At 39.9% G+C, this 15,150-nt stretch overlaps 1 protein-coding gene across 2 annotated transcripts in view; it reads left to right on the top strand.

Annotated features, from left to right (window-relative positions):
* The window catches only part of LOC149153873 (uncharacterized), a 428,780-nt gene that overhangs the window by 175,157 nt on the left and 238,473 nt on the right, over nt 1–15,150 (top strand). The gene's annotated exons all lie outside the window — the stretch shown is intronic.

Genomic DNA, 15,150 nt, shown 5'->3' with positions numbered 1-15,150 from the left:
CATGGATATTTATCATCAGAAGCCTCTATATAAGTCTGTGTTAAGTTGCCCGTAATCTGAAATTAAATAGGAAACTATGTAGCCAAGGTGTGTGGGTGCTGGTGTGTGAGCAAGAGCAGGATCAGTACAAGGGTGCTAGGTTTTGAAATTTTAGTGTCATGACTCATAGGGAAGGGGCTATATGCAGTGAGGGTGTTGGATTTTGACAAGAAACATGAGAGATGAAAGATAAGATAGACTACTTTATTATTCAAAAGGGTTTATTCATATAGTGTGTTATGAATATAAATATATAAAATAATATAAATAATAATCATAATTAAATAATAATTAGTATAATGAATCAACACGTCTTAAAGGACAATGACTATTAATGAAAAGGCACTCTGCCTAGGTATATATACGAGGCCCCATTGTACTATCATATTATCATATCACTTTTACACATACAATTTATATATTTATTGTCTTTATGGATATTTTTATATTCCAAATCTTTTGGATATTTAACTTGTGAGCTAGGTTTGGCTATCACATTTGGTATCGGAGCCTCGTTTTCTAATCCCGACCATTGGCCATTCTCCTTTTTGACCTTTTCTAATGAGTTTTTTTTTGGAGTTTCTCCTGTTATCCACAATTTTGTCAACAGTCCGAGAAAGCGGTGTACAAACAAATGGAGAAAAATTTTCAGAGATCAAAGTCATTTGATAGCATAAAGTTATCATTGTAAACCCAATTTATGCAATGTCTATTGTAAATGATGCTAGTATGACCATTTAATTATGTAACAACACCTAGGTAAGCCTCTGATTTTGGCAAAGGATTTCATCCTAGGAAGTTTTTTAACCTCCCCAAATTATGCGTATTTGTAAACATGCCTATTCGGTAGAGTTTTTCTTCCAGTTTAAACCACAAATCTAGGGTGGAATTTGTTGACAAGGTCTTAGGTGAGAACCTAAGATACCAGATTCGTTGTCCAGACCTCATGTGTCCCAAATCGAACGAATCAAACACGATTCAGTGGGACACGTGTCCTCCGGAACGTGTCCCATCGGGACATGTCATGTCCCGATCGGGTCCCGATTCTAGGAAACGTGTCACGTGTTTTTTACCTTTGCGCGACCATAAAAGGGTGATTTGGCCCATTCTAACTTCACCAAAGTCATTCTCTCTTGCTGTGGGTTTGTTGTGAGTGTGTGAGAGCGAAGAGAAAAGGGTGTGGGAGCATTTTGGAGGCGATTCAAGCAACAGGTAAGTGCATTTTCTCTCTATTTTTTTGCATTTTTATTACAATAGTTTGCATGTGCATTTGTTTTACAAATTTGTGCATTTTTTCTTTATTTTTTTACAACATTCATGGCTCAATCAAGGGCAGCGGGGAAGGGGCAAAGGAAGGGGAAGAATGTCCCCATTGGAGATGCCCCTCTTCTTCCAATTTCATCAGGGTTTGCAAGTGTTCCCTCTATTGCAAGTGGGGCTGCAACAACAACTTCAAATGTTGAGGGAAGATAGCAACCTCAAGACAACAAATGTCCCTTGTGGAAATATGTCACTAGAGAGCAAGGGCCAGGCAACAAGATGAAGGGAGGAGGCAATGTTGCTTGGAAATGAAACTATTGCAAAACCCATTTCATGAGCACATATTTCAACGTGAAAGCTCATTTGTTGGCTTTACCAAGTTGTGGAATTGCAGCATGTACACAGGTGTCTTTAACTAAGAGGAAGGGAATGGAAAAAGAGGCCAATGTTGGTATGGCAAATGTGGCTATAACATCTGAAACAAACAAGAAGGAAGACTCCCTTCCATTCTTGAGGAAAAGCAACAACAAATTTCCATTTGAGAGTTCTGGTGGGGGACAAGTAGCAAAAAGAAAAGCAATGGCGCTTGGTCCAATGGACAAGATTTTTTAGAAAGAGAAACGGTAAAAGCTTGATCTCCCCATTGCATTTTTTTTCCTATCAGAACTCCATATCCTTTAATGTTGCACTCTCACCTTTATTTATTGAGATGTGCTGAGCTCTAACTCAAGGGGCTCCATCAGGGTATGTGCCTCCCGGGTCAGAAAAGCTTAAAACCACATTGTTGACGAAGGAAAAGAAAGAGGTGGAAAAAATGCTCAAGCCTATTAAATTAGCATGGCCAACATCTGAGGTTAGCATTGTTTTTGATGGATGGACAGATCCAACAAGACACCCACTCATCCACTTCATGGTGTCTTCCTTGAATGGTCCAGTTTTCTAGAAATCAGTGGATGAACTTGTACAATACAAGGATGCACAATATATGGGTGAGTTGTTTATCAAAGTTATTGAAGATGTAGGTGTTGATTCTTCTATGCAAATCATTACAGATAATGCACTTGTTTGCAAGGCTTCTAGCATGATCGTGGAAGCTAAATATCCACAAGTATTTTGGACACCTTGCATTGACCATTCTTTGAATTTAACACTTAAATCTATTGCTTCTGATGTGCTTTGGATTGGAAGCATTATTGAAGATGCACGACATATCCACAACTTTGTACAAAATCATACAAATGCTCTCACTATCTACAAGGAGTACACCAATCTATCATTGTTGAAGATTGTGTTGAAATTTCTAAGTTTGACACATCAAAAATCCCTATTGCATTATCTAGTTTATTATCTCCTACTTGTTCTTTCCATTAACAAGTTATTTATAAATATAAATACCAAAATAAATACAAATGCAGCCTTAACTCATATACAGATCAGCAACTGAAATAACTGAGACAATCACATAAGGGACACCATTATTTTTGGACAATCGTCTTCAGAAAAACCCAATGTGGGAAGACCGGTGCAACATATATGAGGGTTTTATTATTATGCAGTTTTTTGAATACAACTAGGGTGCCAAAAATGGCTCACCCTTCAGAGAATTTCCTTGGTAGAAGTACCTCTCCTCAGAGAGAGATATTCTCGCTGATCAACAACCGGATGATTGATCCACAACAACTTCGACAGTTCCTTAGCTGGACAGTGAACGCTGCTCCAAGCTTCTCTTTGGAATTGCGTCACCCTCCAGGGACTACGTCACCCTCCAAGGACTGCATCACCCTTTTCTGCTCTGCGTCTGCCTCTCAACTCCTAGTCTACCCCACGAAAGTTCCTCAGTGCTACCTATTCAGCCCAACGATAGCTCTACTAGCCTCTGTGCAGCCTTAGCTGCTTCTGCGTCGGCCTCTTGGCCCTCTGCGTCAGCCTCTTAGCCCTCTGCTCTCCTATGTTGGCCTCCTTAACCTCTGCGTTAATCGTAGCTGCCTCTGCGTCAACCTTCCAAGGCTCTGTACTGTCTCTCTGGCACTTTCTCTGCCTCTTTGATGTGTATTCTCGGCCTTCTGCTGAACTGCGCCTTGCTGCAATAGATCACTAATTTGATTCTCTTAGCAAACCTTGCGCCGGAAAATCAGATTCTTGATCAACTTGGTGTATCTCCACCTGACCCTCAAGCCTCCTCTTATACTTTTCCTATTGATGATTCAATGACTGAGATTAAGTCTCTAATCAATGACTAAGATTAGACTTGGCTTGATCCTTGTTATTTAGAACTTTCTCAGCCATTTTATATTAAAATTTAATACACATTAATATTTTAATTTTCCTAAGTTTATACTTAGGAACCCTATTAAAAATCTTAATTATTTTAATATCTCTCCATCCGAGTGGAATTTCCCCAAACGATTTTTGGGTCTTGGATATCTTATGTGCCTTAGCTTTTCCACCAATTTCAATGGCTAGAGAACATCGAATGCTACCACAAATCAATACTCCTTCTTAGCGAGGAATGTGCTCTAGTAATGCTTCACCGCAAAAACATCACACTGATCCTCCACATCGGTACCTGCGCTGATGCTTGGTCTGCTGCCTCAAATCCTCTACACTGCTGCTCCTTGTACTGCTACCCATGACACTGCCACTGCCACTACTACTTCTGTACTGCAACTCCCTCTCAACATGCTACCCATGCTGCCCCTAGCACTACCACTGCTAACTGCTGCACTGCAACTCAGTTACCGAGAAGTAGGTAACTGACTTCTCCCAAACATTGACATCCAAGTAAGTCTGGAAGTCTCGTGATGCTAAAGCTACCTCTGCTGCTATCCTATGCACCTTCTGTTGCCACTGCGTTACTGCATACACCTCTATGCCTCTCGCACTACTGCAACCATCATTGCACTGCCTCAAAATTCTGCACCCAAGAACTGCCTTGCTGCTCCACTCCACTTTGCTCCACCCGACATTTGTCATTATGTTATTGTCGTTAAGGGCTCCTGTAGCTGGATGTGATCCAAGAGTTTGGGTACCTCAAGGATCCTGCCCCTAGTATGTAGTCCTCCTGACTACAACTCGATGTTACCCCACCTCTTGTCTAGAGGTGCGTGAGCACTCATGGCACAATCGTCATCAATCTCGATCTCTTTCTCCGCCTTAGCTAGTGTTGCCTTTGAATCGAAAGCCTCTCCCTTGATTTTCTTCCTAGGACACTGGGATACATAATATCGCAACTCCCCACAATGGAAGCACTTCACCTTGGAGATGTCGTTCTTCTTCCTCTTCCCTTGTTGTTTCGCAGATGCTAGAGACGCATCCTCCTCCTCCTCCTCTTTCTTGATTCGACCTCCCTTGCCATTACTCCCCACCTTGGTCATTTTCCTTATCTCTTCCTGGCGAAGAGCTGCCCACATCTCCTCCCAACCTGGAAGAGTAGCCCTGCCCAAAATACTTTGGACAAATGTCTCCACTCCTCGGAGACTGCATTCAGGGTAGTCCTGACAATAAATTCTGTATCTGGTGTAGACCCCACAGAAGTAAGCTGGTCGCAAATCTCCTGCAACCTGAGAAGGAATGGAACTATCTGCTCTCCCTTCTGCATCTAATACGACCGCAACTGATCCTCCAATAGCATCTTCCGCTGTACGAAAGAGCCCTGATACAAGGTCGTCAAAGTGTCCCACATCTCCTTTGCTGTGTTCTTCTCAGCAATATGTGGTACAACATGATCTTTGACCCCGTCAAGGATCATGCACTTTGTCCTTGCCATTGCATCCTCATACTTTTCGTTCTCAGTTGGATCAACTGGGATAACCATGGTTCTCAAGGCAAAGTCCTTAATGCGATGTTGATCCAAGACTACGAGGATCCTGGCCTTCCAGATGACAAAGTTGGAAGCCTCGTCCAACCTGTCCTGATCCCTCAGTCCGTTCACTGCCATTTTAGCTCCTCTTCTGGACTCCCTCTGAGTTTCGACTCCCCTTCTGGAAATCTTCCTTTAAGTCCTGATTTCCCTTCTGGAAATCCTCTGGCCAACTCTCGAACCATTCCTCTCCAATCCTCCTTGCAACTGCAAATCGGATCTGGATTCCTTGGCTAGAAATCCGTCAAGGTAGCGACTCCCTCTACCTTGGTTCTGTCTCCGTAGACACTGTTCTACTTCGACAGAAACAACATCCCACCAGCTCCTCAAATCACAATCTGCCCACAGCTCCCTAAGCCCCAACAACCGAAGAAACTGAGCCTTTCAGGCTCTACGCAATCCTGACAACGGTTGAATCTGCACCTCCTGGCCACAACGTCGATCCTTCCTGGCTGAGAAAGATGATCGGGCACTGCGTAAACTTGATCTTCCCCTTTGTCTCTATGTTGGCCCTCTATTCCATTCTTACAAAGTTAAGACCAGCCTACTCTGTGTTTGTTTCCACCTTCCATTTTACTAGAGAAGCCTTTATTTCTCAAGGACAAACCTATAAATCCCCCTCTTTTGATGCCTTTTGTGATTCTTTAATAAGAGAACAAGAAAAACTCTTACATCTTGGTCTTCTTAGTCTTGGAAACTCTTCTAAGAAAGCCTTAGCTGCCCAACAACAACCAAGTTGAAAGAATCCTAAGAAGCCACATCCTAAAAAGGATGGTCTTAAACCAACCAACGGTCCTAAGCACTTTCAGTCTCAAAATGAAAAATCAATTCAACAAAATGATAAGGCAAATAAAAACAAAGGGAAGAACACTGATAGACATTGCAACTTTTGTAATCAAGATGGCCTCTTAGAATCCAAATGCTTTAAGAAGATGGATGCCTTGGAAGCAACAATGAAGAAGCATAATATCCATTTGGAACACTTTTCAACTTCAACTTCATCTTCAGGAATAGCACTTTCTGCATGTGGTTGTCAAGCATCTTGGTCTGGTTATGCACTAAATGTATCTTCTTCTTCTCATTCTCATGAGTGGCTCATTGATTCTGGAGCTTCTTATCACATGGCCAAAAACAAAGCCATGCTTTCTTCTTTAAATGATTATAACACCAAAAATATGTATGTTGGTGATGATAGATCTCTTAGTGTTGTAAGGACTGTAACTATTCATCTAGACAATGGTCAATTTAATGATGTATTATGTGTTCCTACCTTTTTACGCAACCTTCTATCTATATATCAGATTACTCATTCAGGTGAACATAAAGCCGTTGAATTTTCACCTCATGATGTTGTAATTAAGGACCTCAGAGATCCTAGACAGATTTTAGCTACCGGAATTGTTGATGATTCTACAAGGTTGTATAAGTTTAACAACTTTGGGTCATCAACTCTTCCCTCGGTATTTGTTGCTCATAATGATGAAGTGAGCAAACTTTGGCATGAGTGATTTGGTCACTTAAACTATCGCTCCCTTCAAAATCTATGTGAAGAAAATATGGTGACAGGTCTTCTTATGATATCTTGTAGAGATGGTGTTTGTTTCGGATGTGTACTCGGAAAACATCATCAAGATAGTTTTGAAAAACATTCCTCTTGGCACGCCTCAGCCCCTTTATAGCTTGTGCATAGTGATTTATGTGGTCCACTTCCAGTTGTTTCATTCTTTGGCTACAAGTATTTCTTAACTTCCATTGATGATTTCTCCAGACGCACTTGGGTATACTTCTTAAAACTGAAGAGTGAAGTATTTAACATGTTCTTGTCCTTTGTTGAGAAACTATTTGGACATCAAATTCTTAAGCTAAGATCTGATAATGGTAGAGAATATGTTAACAACAAATTCATCAACTTTTGCATTGAGCATGGAATTCAAATGCAACATACTATTCCATATACTCCACAACAAAATGGTGTAGCTGAAAGGAAGAATCACACCTTAAAGGAAATGGTTAATTGTATGCTTCAATCTAAAGGACTTAGTCTTAATTTTTGGGCAGAAGCAATTAATTGTGCAAATTACATAGTAAATCGCATTCCTACTAAGGTTTCGAAGAATATCACTCCAGAAGAAGCGTGGAGCTCAATTAAACTAGATGTAAATCACTTTCGTGTTTTTGGAAGTGAAGCATGGGTCCATATTCCAAATGAGAAACATAAAGCCTTAGAACCTAAGTGAAAAATGTGTTGTTTTGGATATTCTCAAGATGTCAAAGGATATAGACTTCTTTCACCTAAATCCGAAAATGTTATCATTAGAAGAGATGTAAAGTTTGCTGAAAATATATCGGCCTACGAGCCTAGTTTGGCGGATGTGCCACCTCTATCTATCCCTTCTACTGCTGAAAATATTTCTTCTTTAGATGATGATAGTGAGGATGACTATCCTCCCCCACCTTCTCAGGATCCTCCTTCAGCTCCTCAACGTCCAAAATGGGTCCATGCTACTCGGGATGCAGCAGGTTCTCTTAGAAGTGATCCTATAGATCAATGATCTACACGTTCTCAATTCGATAGAGCCTCTTCTTTACTAGCTCAAGCTTCAACGAATCATGATCCTGACACCTTTGCAGAAGCTTCAGGCCATCAAGATTGGGACGCAGCTATGAATGAAGAATATCGTTCATTATTAGCAAATGATACATGGGATCTTGTTCCTCTGCCAAAGGGAAGAAAACTTGTTAGATGTAAATGGGTTTACAAAACCAAGTTTGGACCAGATGGAAAAGTTGATAAACATAAAACTCGTCTTGTTGCTAAGGGCTTTTCACAAGTTGAAGGCATTGACTATACTGAAACCTTCTCTCCTGTTGCCAAAATAAACTCTATCCGCCTTGTTCTTTCCCTTGCCGCCTTTTTCAAATGGGAAGTCCATAAGATGGATGTTAAATCTGCCTTCTTGCATGGGGACTTGCATGAAGAAATCTATATGGAACAACCTCCTGGCTTTATAAAAACAGACTCTAGCCTCGTATGTCGACTTAAGAAATCCCTTTATGGTCTCAAGCAAGCCCCCCGAGCTTGGTATGCCAAAATGGATAGCTTTCATTTAGATATTGGCTTTTCTAGGTGTCATTCTGACAATACTGTCTACACCAAGAAAGTGGGTAAGTCTCTTATCATTATTGTTCTTTATGTTGATGATCTTATCCTTACTAGTAGTGATCCCAACCTTATAAACAATGTGAAGTCCAGCCTTAAAAAGCAGTTTGAAATGACAGACTTAGGACACTTGCATTATTTTCTTGGTCTTCAAGTCTTGCAATCCAAGGAAGGTATTTCCCTTTCCCAGTCCAAGTATGAATGTGATCTCCTATGCCACTTTCACATGGAAGATTGTAAGCCAACCCCTTCTCCCTTTCAGTCTGGAGTCAAACTTTCAGTCACTTGTACTTCCCTTGAAGTTGATGCTACCTTATATCGTCAGCTTGTAGGAAAACTTTTGTATCTCACCCATACTTGTCTTGACCTTTCATTTGCTGTTGGCCTTATTGTTCAACTTATGCAAAACCCACATGAAAGTCATTGGAAAGCAGCTAAAAGAATACTTCGTTATGTTCTAGGTACAATTCAGTTTGGGATTCATTATAGTGCAGAAGCATCTCCTCTATTGTTGGTTTCGCTGATTCCAATTGGGCTGGTGACCCTGATGATCGGAGGTCTACTGCAGGTTATGTCTTCACTCTTGGTTCTGGACGTATTACATGGGCTTGCAAGAAACAAAGTTCTATTTCTCTTTCTTCAACAGAAGCAGAGTATTGTGGTGCCGTAGAAGCTAGTAAGGAAGCCTTGTGGCTTCGTCAGATCCTGTTAGAGTTTGGTTTTCAGCAACAACATCCGACTACACTTTGGTGTGATAATCAAAGTGCCATTCAACTATGCAAAGATCCAGTCCAACATCAACGCAACAAACACATTGAACTACACATGCACTTCATCAGAAAACTCATTCATGACCATGTTCTTGAAGTGCAATATTGTTCAACAGATGATCAAGTTGCAGACATCTTTACAAAGGCTCTCATAGAGGCGAAGTTTATTAAATTTCAATTTATGGTTGGAGTTCAGGAAGTTTTCACTAAGGGGGGATAGGCTCTAGTGCCTCCTTCCTTCTCCTATTGTGTCATATTCGTACATCCTTCAATCCTATCCGAAGTTGTTCTTAAGGGGGGATGTTAGGATATCCCGACACATAGGAAATAGTTAAGTATAACTTGGTCTAGTGTAGTTTTAGGTAAAGTTTGTTTCTTTACTATGTACTTTTGTAACTTACAATCCGACGGTCACGATATGTTCTAGACATGAAGTGATCTGACGGTTCATTGTCTCCTCGGTATTACCGACATTTGATCCGTGGCTTAACACCCGATTGGTCTATGATCTCTATTTAAAGAGCATGGAGGGTCATTTGTAGGGTGACTGTTCATGAGAGAAGCTTATGTAAATTTTCTTTCTTTTATTAATAAATTGCCTGAAGTGGCCGCGTTGGCTTAGGCCGTGGACTATTTCCCTCTTTGAGGGTTTTAACCACGTCAAGGATACAGGTGTATTGATCTGTGATCTGTTTGTGAGCGGTGTCCTTTGGTGTTCTATTTGAGGAACTTACCCTGTAAATTCCTACAGAATTTTTGAAGCTTAACTTGCAACATGTTACCATGGGGGTAAGGACTGGCTTGCAATCTTCCATCTGGAATTTCTTGAGCATTTATTTAATGTACTTGGTTTGATATATGAATATTCCTTTATCCTGCTGAGAAATCTAAAGCCCTAAAAAGTCTGTCAGTTCGCCAACCATAGACATTTCAAACTCACTTTGCATTTTTGTGGCAAAGTCTTTACTTAATTTGTCATCACTGCTTCCAAAGATTATATCATCCACATATACTTCGATAATTTTTAGGTTATCTCGATCCACTTTCACATAAAGATTATTGTCAACAATTCCTTTCTTGAATCCCTATTGATGTAGATATCCGTCAAGACGAGCATAACAAGCCGTGGGAGCTTACTTAAGACCATATAGAGCCTTTTTTAATCTGCAGATGTAGTCTTCTTTGTCAGAGAGCAGAAAACCTTCGGGTTGTTCAATGTAAATTTCTTCCTCCAATTCACCATTTAGAAAAGCTAACTTAACATCCATTTGGTAGACCTTGATTTTTCTTGAGCAAGCATAAGCAAGAAACATCCTGATAGCTTCCATTCTGGCAACGGGAGCAAATGTTTCTTCAAAATTGATTCCTTCAACCTGTGCATATCCTTTGCAGACTAATCTTGCCTTGTTCCTGGTAACCTATAATCCTTCAACTGTTTTGCTCCCCCTGAACCTGTAATGAAATTGCCATCTTGTTCAAACTACCTTCCTATCAATCGTAGACTTGTGCCATATACTGTTGCATAGACTCCTCTACAAACATTAAGGAGTCAACAAGCCAAATTGTTCAAAATAGTGAGTCACCTAATGGGCCATCTTGACTTGAGTCATTATCTGAAGCAACTGCTAATTCCTCGTGACCTTTTGCTTTTACAAATCTTGAAAGCATAATTGTTGAAACCTTGTTATCTTCTTTGTCTTCCTGTACCTGTTTCCTTTTCCAGACCGTCTTATTCCTACAATCTCGAGCCATGCGCCCATAGTTATGACACTTGAAGCATTCAATGTTGTCCATAGTTGATTCCATCTGATATCTGCAATCGCGAGCACTATGGCCATAGTTATGGCATTTGAAACATTCAATGTTTGGCCCATCTAGGAACAAAATCATCATGGAACCCGTCTCATGATATTGCAAACTTGCTTCTAGGGTTTTGTAGATAATGATTGTACCTGTCAAAAACTTCACAATCCCTAGCCATATGTCCATAGTTAGCACATAAAAAGCAATAACCATTAAATAAACGAACATACCTGGAAGATTTTTCATTCTTCTTTGGAGGCGGTGTTGTAGTTTGTTGTGGTCCTTTGTTCTTGATTGCTTTGGTCTTGTTCTTTGGAGTTGCAACATTCTTCTTTGGCTTTTCACTTTGATCAACTTCCTTCTTAGAATCATCCTGCGAAGATGTGGAGCTTGTACCTTCATCAACTGGAGCTTTACCATCTTTAATTGCCTTCATTTTTGCTTCTTCATCTGTCTTATCTTGTAAGTGTTCTTTTTGCGATCCCTTGAGTTTGTTGATCTCATCACAGGTTGCATCAAGTTCTTCTTGCTTTTGAGCAAGATCTTCTTGAAACCATCTTTTCAAGATCTTCCTTCTTTTTTCTGCCTCCTCAACCTGTAGCTTGAGAAGAGTGGTCTTCTCTACTTCTCTGTTGAGAACCTGTATTTGTTCCTTCTGCTTCTCATTTTCAATCCCGAGCCTGCTTATTTCTACTGAAGATGTTTCTAATTCCTTTTGCTTTTGGTCAACAGTAGATATGTATCTTTGATTAGATTCCTTCCTTTCAATTTTTGCTTCCTGCATCTGTTGTGTGATCCTGCTAATCTCTGCAAACGCTGTGTCGAGTTCTTGTTGCTTCTGTTGGACTTCTCTCTTGAGGTCTCATGTCGCTGTATTCTTGATTTCTTCCAATTGAGTTCTAAGACTACTAATCATCTTCTCAGACTCTTCATTTTCTTTGATGAGTTCTTTTGTTGTCTTCAATTCTGCTTCCAAAAGTCTTGTGTTTTCCTTTTGACTTTTGAGTTCCTTTATCACCTTGATCACTTGATTTTGAAACTCTGTGTTACTCATTTCTCCCATTTTTTCATCATAATCAGAAGAATCCTAATTTTCAATTACATCTTGACTTGATGGCTTTGTTGAATAGAGATTATGAAGCTTTTCCCAAAGAGTTTTAGCTGTTAAACATTGACCAACTTTTGTTTTCACAAAATTTGGCAAAACATTCAAAATTACATTCGTGGCCTTTGAATTGTACCTTTTAGCTTCGTCGGTAGATGTGTCTCCAGAAACAATTGATTCCCATACTCCATGTGCCTGCAAATGTACTTCCATCCTGGATTGCCATATCCAGTGATTATCTACATGAAAATTAGGGGTTGGTACACAATACTCACTTTCTTCAGATTTTGTTGTACCTGTACCTTCCTTTGAAATCCTTGTAACCCGCTTCTTTGACTTTCCCATCTTTATGCTCTGAAAACTGACTTCCAGCGGTTAAGCTGTTACCGAAGGAACCAAGCTCTGATTCCAATTATTGGAAATACTAAGAGGTGGGGGGGTGAATTAATATTTCTTAGCAATTAGCACTTTTAAATCTTTTCAGAGCATTAGTTAATCTTCAATTATTATTAATGTTTATGCAGTAATAACAATAAATAAAAGAACACAGTAGACATAAGAATTTTAGGTGGAAAACCTGCTCCGGATCAAAAACCACAGAATGCTTTTCTAATAAATTCTTTAATCTTCAGCCTCAACTGAAATGAAAGCAACAACTTCCTAGAATTCTAGAAAATCATTCTTCTCCAGATCCCACTGGAAGGGCGCCCCAATGCCTTGGTTCCTTTTAGTAGTCAACTGAATGGATGCCCAACATCCTAGACCAACCTACCACCCTGAAGTGTTCACAAGCTCCAACCTGTAGGCGACTTCATGCACTAGCCAAGCACCTCCCTGCCACCCTATAATGACTGAAATGAGATAAGAGTGTGGATTCACGTACCAGGGACAACGATCCACAATACAATATGATTTACAATAATTTTTACTGAACACCCAATCATACTATGACCTGCAACCCAACCATGACATCATCCCAACAAAGATGACATCATCCCAACAGAGACTGCTATACCTCCCAATAATGCATTTTCAACTCTAGGCAGATTGACTCTTTTACAATTATGACTCTTCCAATGTTGACACTTTTACAAATGACTCTTTTACAACTTTACAATGATGACTCTTGGCCTTGACACTTCTTCACAATATACAGATGGTTGTCATGTCTTCAAAGGATGCCCTGCTGCAATGCTTCCTTTGATTTGATACTTCTTCTCTTGAATTCTTGCTTGAAGTTGTACTTGAATCTTCTTCTACTTGCATGCAAAATTTTCCTGGCAAAACCAATCCTAAAACAAAACAAAATACCCTTCAACTTACCTTTGCCTGCAAAACACATGTAAGTGCATAATAATGAATAAATACAAATTAAAATTACAATGCGTACCTGAAGTGTGCTTGTCACTTTTGTTGTTGACTTGTTGCAGCAGTAGACAAAGACTCTCACACTTGATATAGGCTTGGACTCTATGCAAGACTATATCCAAAACTGACTTAAAGATATGTACAGTAAAAACTGCTGACAAACCCTAGACTTGTGATGGACCAAGTTCTAAGTACAACAACAGAGACCATTCTATCAACTATGACAAGAAAAGTAACATGAACTTACAACATCATATAGATTTAGCAAACTTGGTGTAGCATCGAGAATATGTAGCATAAAATATGTAATATCAAGAATAGGACATCCAAAAAACTAATTGTGACATATAGAGACATAGAGATATAACCGAGACACTGTATATACTTACATTGTCTTGCAAAAACATATGTCAGAGATGATACTCAAAATTCAAATGTAAACACTAATCATACATACCTTGCTGTAGGCTGTAGGAGACTTACCCTTGACTGTTGATATGTGGTCCTTACTGTAGTGATCCTTGAATGCATGCTTTTTCTTGCCTTTTAGAAGCTCGATATTGAATCTATTGTATCTATGTAATTTCAGATCTCCATGGTCTGAAATTTTGTCCTGTGGTAGCCCTTTGAGTCCTCTTTCCAACCCCATAGGTCTAATCACGATTGGATTATTAAATAAAGAGTTATGCCCAATCTCCCATGACGGCCTAATTATATACTGGTTCAGTAGAGCGAACTTGTACGAAGTGCCACGTGTCACTGTTGCGACCTTCGGCCCTGAAAACATTACTCAACAAATTACAGTTCGTCCGCTTTTTGTGACTATTGACGAAATTTGAATCCAATGCTCAAAGAGAAATTTATGACGATTTTCCCAATGTCACCTGTTTGACATGGAATCCGGGAGCCTACAAAAACCCTAACTTCCTCTGATCATATCTCCGAAAATATAGCGAACCAAGATCTGAAATTCAGTCACGCGGTTCATCAAGATTTCGGCTCAAAGCTTTTGAAGCTTCGCAGAAGAAAAGTTATAGCAAAAATGCCATGATGGCCTTTTTGAAGCCACAAAATCCCTACTAGAGGAGGATACGAGTGTCATTATTTATATGAATGTTTTGAGTTGAGAGGGTCCTCAACAAGTGAACATTGGAGGGATTTTAGGACCAATTTTTATTATTATTAATGATTGACTATTCAATGGCCACAACCAATTGTGAGTGCCATGCCACAACCCCATAGGGTTTTAGCCCACTAACTGAGGTTACTAACTTCAAACATGAATATCTCTCAAACCGTGAAGAATTACTTGGCGTGCCATATATCAACAGAAACATCTCGACGAGTAGAATTCATCTAGAAGATCCTTGACTCAAAATAGAGTAAGTTGTCAAGTCAAAATGGCCATGCAAGATCGGGGTAGCCCCTGGTGCTGCTTGGGTTAACATCAATGACAACCACTGATGAAGAGACCTCAGTACTAGTAAGACCTGCCTGCATGTAATAATAGTAGAAAAACTATACCCGCATGTGAGCTTGAGTTTACGAAATTATATTTATCAAATCTAAATTGTACCTCAGATTTTCATAATCTTATTATATGTCTAGGAAAAGCTGTGATGGTAAAGACATCAATGACGACAACGCCATCAGGCAATATGGCCATAACTAACGCCACTACCGTGGTCATCACCATCGCCATTGCCACCACCGAGGCCGTCGTCAACACCAATTGTTGCAACACTTGAGTTAACTATTATAATGTGCTCATTGGAAGCCATCTAGG

Source organism: Pinus tabuliformis, chromosome 9 (assembly GCF_031772625.1).
Source record: "Pinus tabuliformis cultivar Carrire ecotype Pingquan chromosome 9, CPIR1, whole genome shotgun sequence".
NCBI classification, from domain to species: domain Eukaryota; kingdom Viridiplantae; phylum Streptophyta; class Pinopsida; order Pinales; family Pinaceae; genus Pinus; species Pinus tabuliformis.
The sequence above is the reverse complement of the archived record's forward strand: the minus strand, read 5'-3'. Positions and strand labels throughout refer to the sequence as shown.